Genomic DNA, 13,541 nt, shown 5'->3' with positions numbered 1-13,541 from the left:
CACAAAAAATGGATCAACCTCAGAAATAAAAAAGATAAAATAAAGAAGACACAAAAAACGATAAACCACAGCCAACAATAATAAGTTGACTGCCATTCTATATTAGATATTGAAATTAATTTTTTTGTCATCCTGCTAAATTAATGGAAATTCCTTAGTTAATAATTCATAATTTGAGCCATGCAAGAAAGCTATATCGTTGGACCATTTGTACTTTCGATTTATAAAGAAGCTTTTTTTTTTTTTTTTAAGAAAAAATGGAAATATGGTTCATCCAACAAGATGCATTTTCGCCAGCAGACCGAGATAGACATAGTACCTAAATTGAAACAAAATGATAGCTCAGAGACTACTAAGAAAAAATTGGCTAGTATAATGAAACAAGCAGGAGAATATAGCAGGGGGCTTTCACATGTTAAAAAAAAAAAAAAAAGCATTATGAGATAGGGAACTTACCATTTTATCTGAAAGCATTGCCTTTACACACGGGGAAATGGACATGCCGTATGGCTTTGATGCACAGATAATCATTGAAGTTGATAGTCCAAACGGATTCTTCGACGTGACGGCGGCTATGGTACTGAAAATACAGAAGATTGAACCTTGAGATGAACAAATGAGACCCTTCCTATTTAATCCATTCACATTAAATCGCTAGCAAATGCAATAAAAATGCCAAAACAAGCAAAGAAGATTAAAATTTTGTTATAATCATATAAAAAGGCAAAGAAAATTGTCCAACTTGTTCTGCCGTAGCATACATTCAACACTAATAAAACAAAATTTCTTGCCATATATATTTACTAGTTATATATATCAATTAATATAATCAGTCTCTGCCATGTATGGAAAATTCTAAATTATTCATAAGCATACAAATGCTTGATGTATGCTATGTTTGGTACAAGACCAGATATTGTTCACGCAGTGGGAGTTGTTAGTAAATTCATGAATAATCCTGGCAAAGAGCATTGGAAAGCTGTCAAGTGGATATTGCGATATCTAAATGGTAATTGAGATATGGTTCTGTGTTCTGTGGCTAAAAGATAGGCTTGCATGAATATGTGTTTACTCTAGGGAGTAATTGACAGCAGAAAGAGCACAACTCAATCTGTGTTTACTCCAGGGAGTGCTGCAATTAGCTAGGTCTCTCAATTACAAAAGATTATAACCATATCTATGACAAAAGCAAAGTATGTAGCAATGATAGAAGCTTGTAAGGAAATAGTATGGTTTCAAAATTTCTTGAGTGAATCGGGCAGGAATCTTGATGACTGCAAGTTGTACAGTGATAGTCAAAGTGCTATACATCTTGCATAGGATTTTTCATTTCACTCGAGAACGAAACATATTGAAATTAAATACCATTTTGTTCGTTCGCTTTTAGAAGTTAGTAAAATCAGTTTGGAGAAGACCCACACTATAGAATATCCTGCAGATATGTTAACAAAGATAGTTACTATTGAGAAACTGAAGTCTTGTTCAACTTCAGTTGGTCTTAGTACGTGAGGATGGAGGCGAAGTTCCACTGCGGCCTAATATTTGTCTCCAAGTGGGAAATTGTTAGAAGTGGAGACAAATGTTAATTTTATTTCTTAGAGATAAGGTTGAAAATGATAGAGGTAGAAGCAAAGTTGAATTTTACCTCCTTTAAAAGATAGTTATAGTTATCAAATTATTTTTTGCCAAGAAGAAGAAAATTCAAACAAGTAAATCTACCAAGTCAAGCAAGGAAAGAAAGTCTATTGGTTGATCAAGTTCATCTTTGATTTTTCAACTTCTAAAGGAGGAATTCAAGTTGTATTTGTCAAATGATAAACCGCTTTACAAAATCTATAAATAAGCCTTAGGATGTGTTCATTAGATATGTATGTTCATGTGCCAAAAACAATTGAACACTAAATGAGGATTTGAGATAGATAAGGTTTGTTATTGAGAGAAATGGAGAGTTTGAAATAAATTGTAACCCCTATTTGAAACTCATCTTGTAATCCTCTATTCCTATTTCAAAGTAGAGTCACATTATTCTTTGAGTGAAGTTCTTATCCAGGTTTTGCTAATTTTTCGTTGTCCTGGGCAAATCTTCCCTAGCAGTGATCACACTCAGAACAGCTCTCATATTTCAAAGTTAACAAATGCAAAGCTATTACTTTTGCCTTTTTCCCAAATTATCGTCCAAATTGTATGCCTTTTCCCCTTTTATCTCGAAAACTCGAGATATCCAAAATTCAAATCCACGTTGCATTAAAATTTCTTCAAGCTATAACACAATTTGAAAATTCAAGAACACGGGCATCTCTCTCTCTCTCTCTCTATCTCTCTCTCTCTCTCTCTCTCTCTCTCTCTCTCTCTCTCTCTCTCTCTCTCTCTCTATATATATATATATATATATATATATATATTCTTGGGTGACACATGGGATTCCCCATTTATCATTATGCATGTCTATACAAATAATTAATCTTTTTCTTTTTTCCTTTTTGGAGTGACTGGCATTAATGATTGAATTTTCCACATTTGACATCCACAACTACTACGTTAACCAACGAAACATGGAATAAATATGTTCTGGATAGTGGGAGTTAACGGTTCTGCCATTCGTAATTAGAAAGAAAGAGAAAGATAGCCGTTGATTAGGCTGTCCATTGACCATTGTAGATGACACAGGTCAGCATTCTTGAATTCTAATTTTTCAATGACCTTTTAAACAGAACTCTTGAAATTTAAGTTTATTCGAGGATATTGAGATATTCTTTTTAGAAATAAATTCTGAAAATTGGTGATGGGATTGGAGTTTCTTTAGCAATTAGTGGGTAGAATAATATTTCTTTTTTTTAAGAAAGCAAAGGTTTAATCGAATTTTCATGATTTTTTCTTGCTACACATTTGTCTACATGATATACAACCCAACATAAACATTTACGTCAACATTTTAAAAATAGTCTATTGAAAAAAACTCAATACAAGGTGGTTGTTTGAGCATTTTATTTCTAAGTGCTTATAATTTCTGTATGTTACGAAAGTTGTGGATAAAGTATAATTATCAAGCATGGCAATAGTGAAAGAGGATTTTTTTTCTTCGAATAGTGTTCGGCCTCATTTCAGTTTTTGTTTAATTTAGGCATCTTGACCAAAAATTTATATTAAAACTACGTGGTCAAATTCTAAATAGACAAACTATCATATAATTACTTAAATTTTATCAAAATCTCAGTAGAATATATGACTTCACCTTTCAAGTAAATCAATCACCACATCCATGTTCGCACGGTGGTTAAGCTAATTGACTCTTTCGTTGTTTTGGAATTTTGGTGGATTTTGAATGACGAAGATTGATTTAAAATTTAACACATGGGATGTTATCATTGTAATCCCAATTTTCAATTGATGCCAATGTTAGAAACTTAAATGTCCATTGACACAAGCCGGATGGATTCTATTGAAAAGTATAACTTTTAATTGTATAATGACTTCGACTATTAAGGCTAGAGTTAAGTATGTCCTCTAGACATAGTTGATAATGCACTAATAAGAAATATATGGATTTTCAAGAAGAGATGAGCATGGCGATTCGTTTCGAACCATTTGAGATTTATGAAGAAGTCGAAAGTTAAATTTATCTTGAAAATATTTTATTTCCACTCTAATTCAATTGTAGCTAAAATAGATGAAGCTATATGATGCAAACTAGTAGCCTACTTCATGAAGCAGAAGCCAGAGTTTCATTTGGCTCCCTTTTTCGACTTCCATGAAAACGATATTTTCAAATCACCATTTTTTCCAGTTCGGAGGGAGGGAAAATGTTTTCAACCGCAAAAATATATTGCCAGTTGTGTTCAAATATGTATAGCTAGTCAAAATGTTCTTTTGTTTGTTATGCTCTTGGGACTTGCAAACATGTGACATCATTAGGAAAAACTTAAAATCATAAATAATTTAACTTGATTAGGACAAACTCTTATACCCGAAATAATTGAACTTGGGGAGCCACGCACTAATTTAAAAATTCATGAAGCAGCAAAAGAAAAGAATTCAAGTGAAATCCTTCAAAACAAGAAATTTGGAATCCATCAAATAATAAAAAGTATAAACTCACGAATTTATTAATAAAAGATAATGAAAAAAAACGAACTAAGCCCTTATTTATAAAAGTTTACAAGGAAAAGTAGTTTAGAACAACTAAAAATAATGAAAAAGAAGTTTAAACAAACTAGAATTACAACAACAAAAAATCGAAAATAAACGAATTGACAAAAATAACTCCAAAACTTTAAAAATTAGTTTTCGAGGTCTAAACGAACTCGAACGGCCGAAAGTCATCATACATCACGGCAAAGCTGTGAGTATTGTTCCCCTCGTCATTCTTCTTCCAAAATGATCTTATAGAATCGATCCGAAATTAATATGATGTTTTATTTTTACTAAGACTCTTTTTCCAATATACTCATTACGTTCTACATCAATTCATCACTAACAAACTACTCAAGAACAAACAATTGTAATTAGAGTAAGGACCTTTTGGCTATAGACTTTCATTACTTAAAATCACGTTAACAACAACGAAATTTTATCAACGGATAAATCTCGACTATCATTGTCAGAAATTCCCAATGAGCATCTCAATTGAGTTTCAATGTCCCATTGATAAGTGCATACGGGCACAAAAATTCATCGACAAAGTTGCACATGAGATTTTCATCTATGGAATTTCCTCTTTATCCATTAATATTTGATAATGTCTTTTAGTTGATTAAAAAAATAGTTTATCCATTAATATTTGATAATGTCTTTTAGTTGATTAAAAAAATAGGCTAAAGTGACCAAAAAGCCTGTTGATATTTAATATAAGCATTATTTCTGATAGTGTTTGTATTTGCTCCTCAGAAGTGACAACAATTAGATAGAGAATTCAAATTAAGCATCTTATATTCGACAACATATGGATAATAATGAAACACACAACATCCAATGCGACAAAGTAACAAAGGTAGATTTCCCCCCGGGGCACTTCTCCACTAGCAAAGGAAGGATTCTCTCAAGACTGACAGTTCAGAGGTTGTGGGTTCAATTCGTGGAGCTCTTGGAAGGCACGGCATATACTGAAAGGTATGATTTATCCTGAAAGGCAGGAATGTCTTGGAAGGCAAGGCGCAACGTGAGTTGACTCAATAGGCACTTTGGCAATTCAGTTGAAGAGGCGCTCGGACCCTGGTCAGTAGGAGGCACATCCCGTGGTTTAATTGGTCTGTGTGAAGAGGGGCCGAATCACAAACTCAAGGAATAGTCGTCGAAGACGGACACTTTGATTAAAAAAAAAAAAATTAACAAAGGTAGATTACTTTCAAAGTTGTACTCTATGTTATTATAAGCTAACATTTTACTTACATTCTCAAATTATGTTGTAATAACATTTGGGTGTTACAATTTAGGGAACTAAAATTTTAACCTATTTTCTTCTAGTTTAAAATAATTTATCTATCTGTTTAAATTGTTTGAGAAAGATATTCATATTTTATCTTCAATACAGTTGACATTGACCTCATTTAATTCCCGTTACGTCAAAGTTCTATGATGAAAAGCAAAATTGTCGATTTCGTTAAATATGTACAAATTGACTCATTCAAATTGCTAAATGTTCTGTACAACTTGTCGAAAGACTTGAAACTCTTTGCACAACTTGATAATTGATTATTTTATCAAATTTCTTACTCTAGTAATGCCTTAAGAGTAAGTACTTGAACAAAATATGTGTATGCTCTAATATTATATTAAACCATCACGTTGAAAAATTAAACTTTTTGAAATAAGATAAATTTATTTATATTGTATATATAGGAAGCATTACACTAGTTACTGTTCCAAGCTCATTCAAGTTGTCAAGCATTCTCACTTGTTACTGCTCTCTCTCTCGCTCTAAACTCATTTTCTTGAGCTTCATTTGAATCCTAATTCATTTGTATGTCTTCACACTATTTATTTTGACAAAATGGCTCTAAAAAAGTTGGACAACTAGTTGAAGCCGTTAGTGGGTGCGCCGCCGGTGCTGGTGGTGGTGGAGCCAAAATACTCCACACATAGGTCAATAGAAACTCTAGTGGTGGTTTTAGCAGTCATTACAGTCATCAAAGCAATTGCCGGAATCATTGCTCGGTTCTGCAGAGGACGACATTTTGGTGGCTTAGGGGAAAATGACCTTGAAGGATGGATAGAAAGGAAGTGCAGAAGCTGCATTGACGCCGGCATTCCGCCAGCGACATCACCACCAAAGAAAGAAGAACCAAAGCCATTACTGCCAAAGGAAGAAGAGAAGTGAGAATAGTTTCGGCACGTTTGGCAATTTGTATTAGGGAGTATTATAATAATTAAAAAAAAAAAGAAATTAAAATATTATTTGTTGCACTGTACTATTCCATTACGATCTAATACGGCTTGCCAAATATGGACATCGAACATTCGATTATGATACACAAAAAACGATTTACAGGAGTCAATTGTTTTTGTGAATTATTAACGATTTAATCATTAAGATTATTCACTTTAATTTGCTTTTTAATTTTTTTCATATTTTTCTCATGTTTTCATTTGAAACAATTTACTGCATTAGGGCTATTCGTAGAGTTTGTGCTTGCTTATTTTCTTTCTTACTAAATAAATGATTGTGTTGACTAGTTTTCTTCTTCTTCTAATCATTAAAATTCTATCCACTTCTTATCAGACACATAAATAAATACATAGCCGTATTTGAGCCGCATTCTTGGGAAATACATGAAAATAGCCCATACAAAAATGCCATTTTTTCATAATGACCGGTCAATCTACACACCTAAAATACCCTTCATTTAGATATTATATAACAAATCACTATAATATAAAAATTTTCTAATTTAGTCCTTAAAATTAAATATTACTTGGATTTTGATAATTTTTTTTATATGATTTTTGTTCACTCTAAGTAGCCCCTCTAATCGGTATCAGAGCCATAGAGATCATCAGGAAACCCATAAAAAATAGATTACTTGAAGAAATAAAAATCTTTAGATTTAGGTTAACACTTAGATTTTATATAAATTTAATAAATAATAGATTAAAGTTGAAGGAATTTTTAGATTATACATCTTTAAAATAATAATATACAAATATTTATATTTACATCTTGATAAAAGCATAGAGATCATGGAAATTAAAGTAAGGAAAATAGATAATTATTGGCATTTAGAAGAAGAAAGAGGAAGTTATATATTTTTAAAACATATTCATAATAAATTAAAAATAATTACACTAACAATAATTAAAGAATTACCTAGAGAAATAAAAGAACAAATATTAGAAAAATTAATGATAAAAACAATAAAGGATATATATATATATAGGAAAAAATTATTATTATATGTAAAGATGAAGAAATTAATTTATATTACAAAGAGAAGTATGAGTACAAGTGATAATACAAATTTAAAATTAAATAAATTACTTATAAAAATAAAATAAAAAAAGAAATACGAAATATAATATTAATACCAGAAGGAATAAGAGTGTCAAATAAAAGACAATTAATAAAATTAAAATGTGAAAGATTAAGACTTGAGAGTAAATATTTCAGTACAGTAAAAGAATAATTAATAGATCCAGATATAGCCAACAGAAGATTTGGAAAAATAATAGATAAAAAAAAAGATAAAAGATGTAAATTAACTTATATGTTAGAAAGATGTTTTTAATATGTCAATAAATGAATATATGGAAGAATTAAAGTCATTAATAAAAATCTTAATAAATGATATACAAGAAATGAAGTAAGAGAAAAAAGAAACAAAATAAATATATTAAAAATTGAAATTAGAGAATTAAAAGAAAATAAAAAAATAAAGAAAATAAAATAGATAAAAAATTAATAGAAAAAGAAATGACTCGAATAGGAAATAAATATATTGAAAAAGAGAGTATAATAATAGAAATAGGAAGTATAGATGATGAATTTAGAACAAATATATTACCTAAAATATTTGAAGAAGAAAAATTTAGAGAAAAAATATTAGAAAAATTAAAAGTATAAGAAAAAAAAGAATGAGGAATTAGACTTACTTATAGAAAATTTTAATCGATTAAGTTTAAATGATATAAGTAAATACTAAGTTTTAATGGATACTAGAGGAGGATCTAATCTAATAGGAACTTCTAATTAAGAATTACAAGATTTAGATAAAAGTTATGCACCTATATATAATAAACCATAAAGACAATTTTATGATAAAATTCTTATAGACAACTACCTAAAGGAATTAAATATAGAGATAGATTTGAATTAAATGATAATTATGATAAACATATTAAACATGAAAGAACAAAATTAGATTTAAATTGCAAAATAGATATTAAAAAAGCATTATTAACTTGGGCAAATTCAATGATATTATTCTTTTTATATAGTAAAGATGACAAATGGGAAAATACTGAAAGAAAAATAGATTTCTTAATAGCATCCTTTGAAAGAGATGTTAGAAATTGATAGGAAGGAATAAGTAATGATACAAAAATATTAATAAAAAGAAATGTACAAATAAAAATAATAAAATAGGATAAACAAGGTATAGAAAAGTTAGTAGAATATATTTCAAATGAATTTTCAGGAGAAAATTCGATAAGAAATGCTGAAAGAGAAGAAATAAAAGAAAAAGACAATGCTAGAATTAAACTAATAAATTTAACAATATGTGATATTGTAAAATTAAAGAATATACTATTGAATTTAAAAACTATTATAATTTTCAATTTCACTGTAATGAAAACCAAGAAGTACACCACGACATGTACAATAATAAATTATCAAGTTCGTGGGGAATATATTTTAAAATAGAGTTTGAAAAATATGTTAGAGACAATGTTGGAATACCTAGAACTTTAAGTTCAAGAATAAAATTTTTATTTGAAAAACTTACATATATATGTCAACAAAGACAATTAATGAAAAGAAGCAGGTAAATTAACTAGAATATGTTGTGAAAATATAGAATATTCTATACAGTGGGGATGTAATCCTGAAAGAAGGGTTAATAAAAAAATATAAAAATAAAAAATTTAGAAATTTTAATTAAAAAAATATAAAACATAGAAGAAGATATTATAAAACAAAAAATATATCATATTGTCAACAGAAAAATAAAAGTTATTAGAAAAATAAAAGTCAATGTAAATGTCAATGTTGGAATTGTGGAGAAATATGCCATATAAGTCCTGATTATGATAAAAAGAAAGTTAAAATATTACAAAAAAATATTTGAAAATAAAAGATGAATTGAGTGAAATATCAGACATTAAAGAATATTATAATCAAGAAATTTATATAAGTGAAACAGATGATGATGAATCTGAATCTGAATAAGGAAATAGAAAGTAATGATATAAATATACAAGAATATAAAGGAATAGAAGGGTATGGATTAAAAGTTACATTTGATAACAATAAATTTAGAAAATTACAAAAATTATCTTTAGATTTAAAAATACGGAAATGAGAAGTTTTAAATAGAATTTGGAAAAGAGAAAGGATAGCAATAAATGAATATTAAAAAAAAAATCATAGTTGTAAGATCAATTTATGGACAACAAAAATTAAATTTTTTAACAAAAAATATGGTTGAAGAACTATTAACAAATGTTAGTAAAAAAAAACAAAGTGAAAAATCCAATATATTTATTAGTAGGAATACAAATAATGTTTAAATCATTAATTAGAGAAGGGATAGACTCACCTTAACTATAACCTGGTTGAAGAATAAATAAATTTAAAAGATAGTCATTTAAAAACAATAGAAGAAAATTTGGCATATCAAAAAATAATGTTTACATGTTAGCCAAAATATTGTGTATCATTGAAATATAGAAACTTTAATGGAATTTTAGGATTGCATTTTAAATTGCATAGAGATGATATCATGCAACCAGGGTATCAAATTATGACTGTAAAGCTTTATACACATTTATCAATTCTAATTATGAAAATATTTATTCTAATAAATCTTATATTGAAATCCATAAAGAATGTAAGGATATTAGCAAAATAATAAAACTAAATAAACAAATAAGTTTAATTCCAGAAGAATATGAATTTTGTATAACAAAAAATAAACCCGAAATAATATAATTAAATGAAGGAGAATGTTCTAATAATATAATACTTAAGGATGGAAAATTAATCAAAAAATCAAAAAATCTTAGAATACCTAATAAAAACCAGTTAGAAGAATTTAATAATATAAAAGAAATAAAACTATATAGGAATGCTGAAAATATGAAAATAAAAAAAAATATTATAATGAAAGAGAAAATATAAATGAACCAAATATATTAATAGATACAGAAGCTAGTGAATGCCATATAACTTCAATCAAAAATAAAGAATTAATAACTCGTAAAACTGATCCATATAGATATGTAAGTTTTGATGGACAAGTACATATTACAGATTTGGAAGTTAATGTACCAATAAAAATAGGAGGAATAGATCTTTTAGTACCGTGTTATATAAATAAAAGTATGGATATAAACCCCTATATACTTTTAGGAATGAGTTTTTTAAATGATTAGAAGATTATGGTATAAAAAGATAAGGATTATATATAGTCCATAACAGACAAACTATATTATGTAAAAGAACTAATTGGATAATCAGATAAGTTTTCCATTGGTTGTATGTATACAAATTACTATTATAGAAACAATTATAACAACTTGTGCTTTAATAGATACAGGAAGTGATATAACAATATTTAAAAGTTTTTTGATAAAATCATGGAATGATAATAATAATATAAAAATAACTAAAGTCATAGGAGAGAGTACCCAGATAATAAATAGTGCTGATAAAGTTAGTATAATCCTTGGAAGTAAACAAGTTATAATAAATAAAATTTATAAATATGATATATTATGAGGAAATAACTTTATAAAGCAATTTCAATATTACAAGTGAAATAATTATATGATAATACTACAAACACCTTGTGGACATTTATTAAAAATTTCCAAGGAATTTAGACCTTATAAAGTTCAGCCAGCCCTGCATAGTGATAAATGGGAGAAAAAATCAATAATATTTAATGAAATAAAAAATAAAAGAATATTGTATAAAAAAGTTTTGAAAACGAGAATAGAAATAAGTGTAGAAAAAATTATTGAACAATTAGAAAAAGTCTATGGAGAAAATTCATTGTTATTTTTGGAAACCACATCACCCTAAAACCAAAATAGAGTTGATAGAAAATGTTATAATAAGAGTCAGACCAATGATGTATACTATAGAAGATGCACAAAAATTTAAAAATCAGATAAAAGAATTGTTAGAACAGAAACTTATTAGACCTAGCAATGGACTTCTTAGTAGTCCAGCATTTATGGTTATGAAACATTATGAACAGGTTAGAGGAAAAGTTAGAATGGTTATAAATTATAAAAAATTAAATAAATATACTAAATTTGATGGATATTTTTTTTCCAAGTAAAGAAGTTTTAATAAACCCTGCAAAAGGAAAACAATATTATTCTAAATTCGACTGTAAATCAGGATTTTGGCAAATAAAAATGGAAGAAGATGGTATACAATATACTGCATTTAGTACACCTCAAGGAAAATATGAATGGTTAGTAATGTCATTTGGATTAAAAAATGTACCACAAATATATCAAAGAAAAATGGATAATACATTTAAAAGTTTAATAAATTTCTAATTGTTTATATAGATGATATACTGATATGTTTTAACAGTAAAGAAGAGTATATGAATCATTTAATACAATTCATAAATGAATAGAAAAAAAGAAAGAATTGTACTTTCTAAAAAGAAATCTATAATAGAAAAATACGAGATAAATTTTCTTGGATTATCAATAGATAAAGGAGGAATAAAATTACAGACTCATATATCTAAAAAAGATAGAAAGTTTTCAGATAAATTAGAATCTAAAGAGCAAATTTTTTTAGGATGTTTAAATTATGCAGAAGGTTTTATTGAAAATCTTTCTAAGAAAAGACATAAAATACAAATTTTATTTAGAAAAACAAATACTAAAGGATGAAATGAAAAACATACAGAAATAGTTAAATCTTTAAAAGAAGAATATAAAAATTTACCAAAATTAAGATTACCAGATGAAAAAGATAATTTGATTGTTAATACTGATGCCTCAAATAAATATTGGACTACAATATTAAAAATAGATTTAAATGAAATTTGTGGATATTCAAGTGGAACTTTTAATCAAACAGAAATAAATTATACAACTCATAAGAAAAAATTATTAGCAATTATTAGAGGAATAAAAAGATTCTCATTATTTTTGTTATCCAAGAAATTTATTGTTGAAGCTGATAATTCTCAATTTGCAGGATTAGTCAGGAATAAATTACCATCAGAACCTCAATACAGAAGGCTCCACAGATAACAACCTTATTTAGCATTTTATAATTTTGATATAGTTCATATTAAAAGAGTTAATAATTTTCTTAACAGAAACATAGAATTTGTTGATGGATAAAGCTAAGGTCATGGAGTTATACCAATATATCCTACATATACAAAAAAGGACATATTTTCTTAAAGAAGAATCTAAAAATATAAATACTGGAGCAACATAGATCTAAGAGATGTTCAATTCAAATATAAAAATATTATTGAATATCATTATTGAGCATCATAAAGAGGTCATAGAACTCAAAAATCAAGTTGATGCTATTGCAGCACAACTAAAAGATATATTGTCTGAGATAGATATACCAAAGAGCTCAAAAATGAGTTTTTCAATTCAATACCAAAAAATGGACAGCTGGAAGCAGCAGTGGACCCAAACGTGACAATATACCAACTAATAAAAAGGAGATTCCATTTTAGTATCATCAACCAAAAAGTAATGATACATGGAGATAAAAGAGATTCCAAAACAATCTGCATCATAAATCAAGAAGATAAAATCCCTTTAGATCCAAAAGAAGAAAAATATGCTGAAATAGTCAGAATTGCTTACGAAATAAAAATAAATGATTCATATTTCATCTCTCCGGGAAATAATGTTTATCCCAGAATAACAACTATGGAAGGAGGAGACCCTTCATTTATAAAAATTATGGCAGACTATGGATTCATGGATTTGATATATCCAAGAAAAGATTTGATAGAAATTTCAAAATTTGATGATATATTCACAAAAGAAGTATTCAGATTTGTCAAAAGACGAAGAATATATTTGAAATTTTATTCAATAAGTCATGAATATGATGGAGTTGTTTAATATCCAGTTGAACACGTAATTTCAATTGGATATGTTGCATCCAATTTCCAAATAGATGTGGTGGAAAATGATAGAAAAGTTCCAATAGTGACAAAGTCATGGATCAGACATAGAAGAGCACTTGGAATTAAAGTCATATACAACATTGCCCAATATTTCTTTGGCAAAAAATTCTCACGCCTGTGCCAATATGAAAACTAGATATTGGTATCAAATCAAGAACATTAAAAATCAGTAAAAGAATCGTGCCAGCTAAGAGA

Source organism: Olea europaea, chromosome 2 (assembly GCF_002742605.1).
Source record: "Olea europaea var. sylvestris chromosome 2, O_europaea_v1, whole genome shotgun sequence".
NCBI classification, from domain to species: domain Eukaryota; kingdom Viridiplantae; phylum Streptophyta; class Magnoliopsida; order Lamiales; family Oleaceae; genus Olea; species Olea europaea.
Note: the sequence above shows the minus strand (reverse complement) of the source record.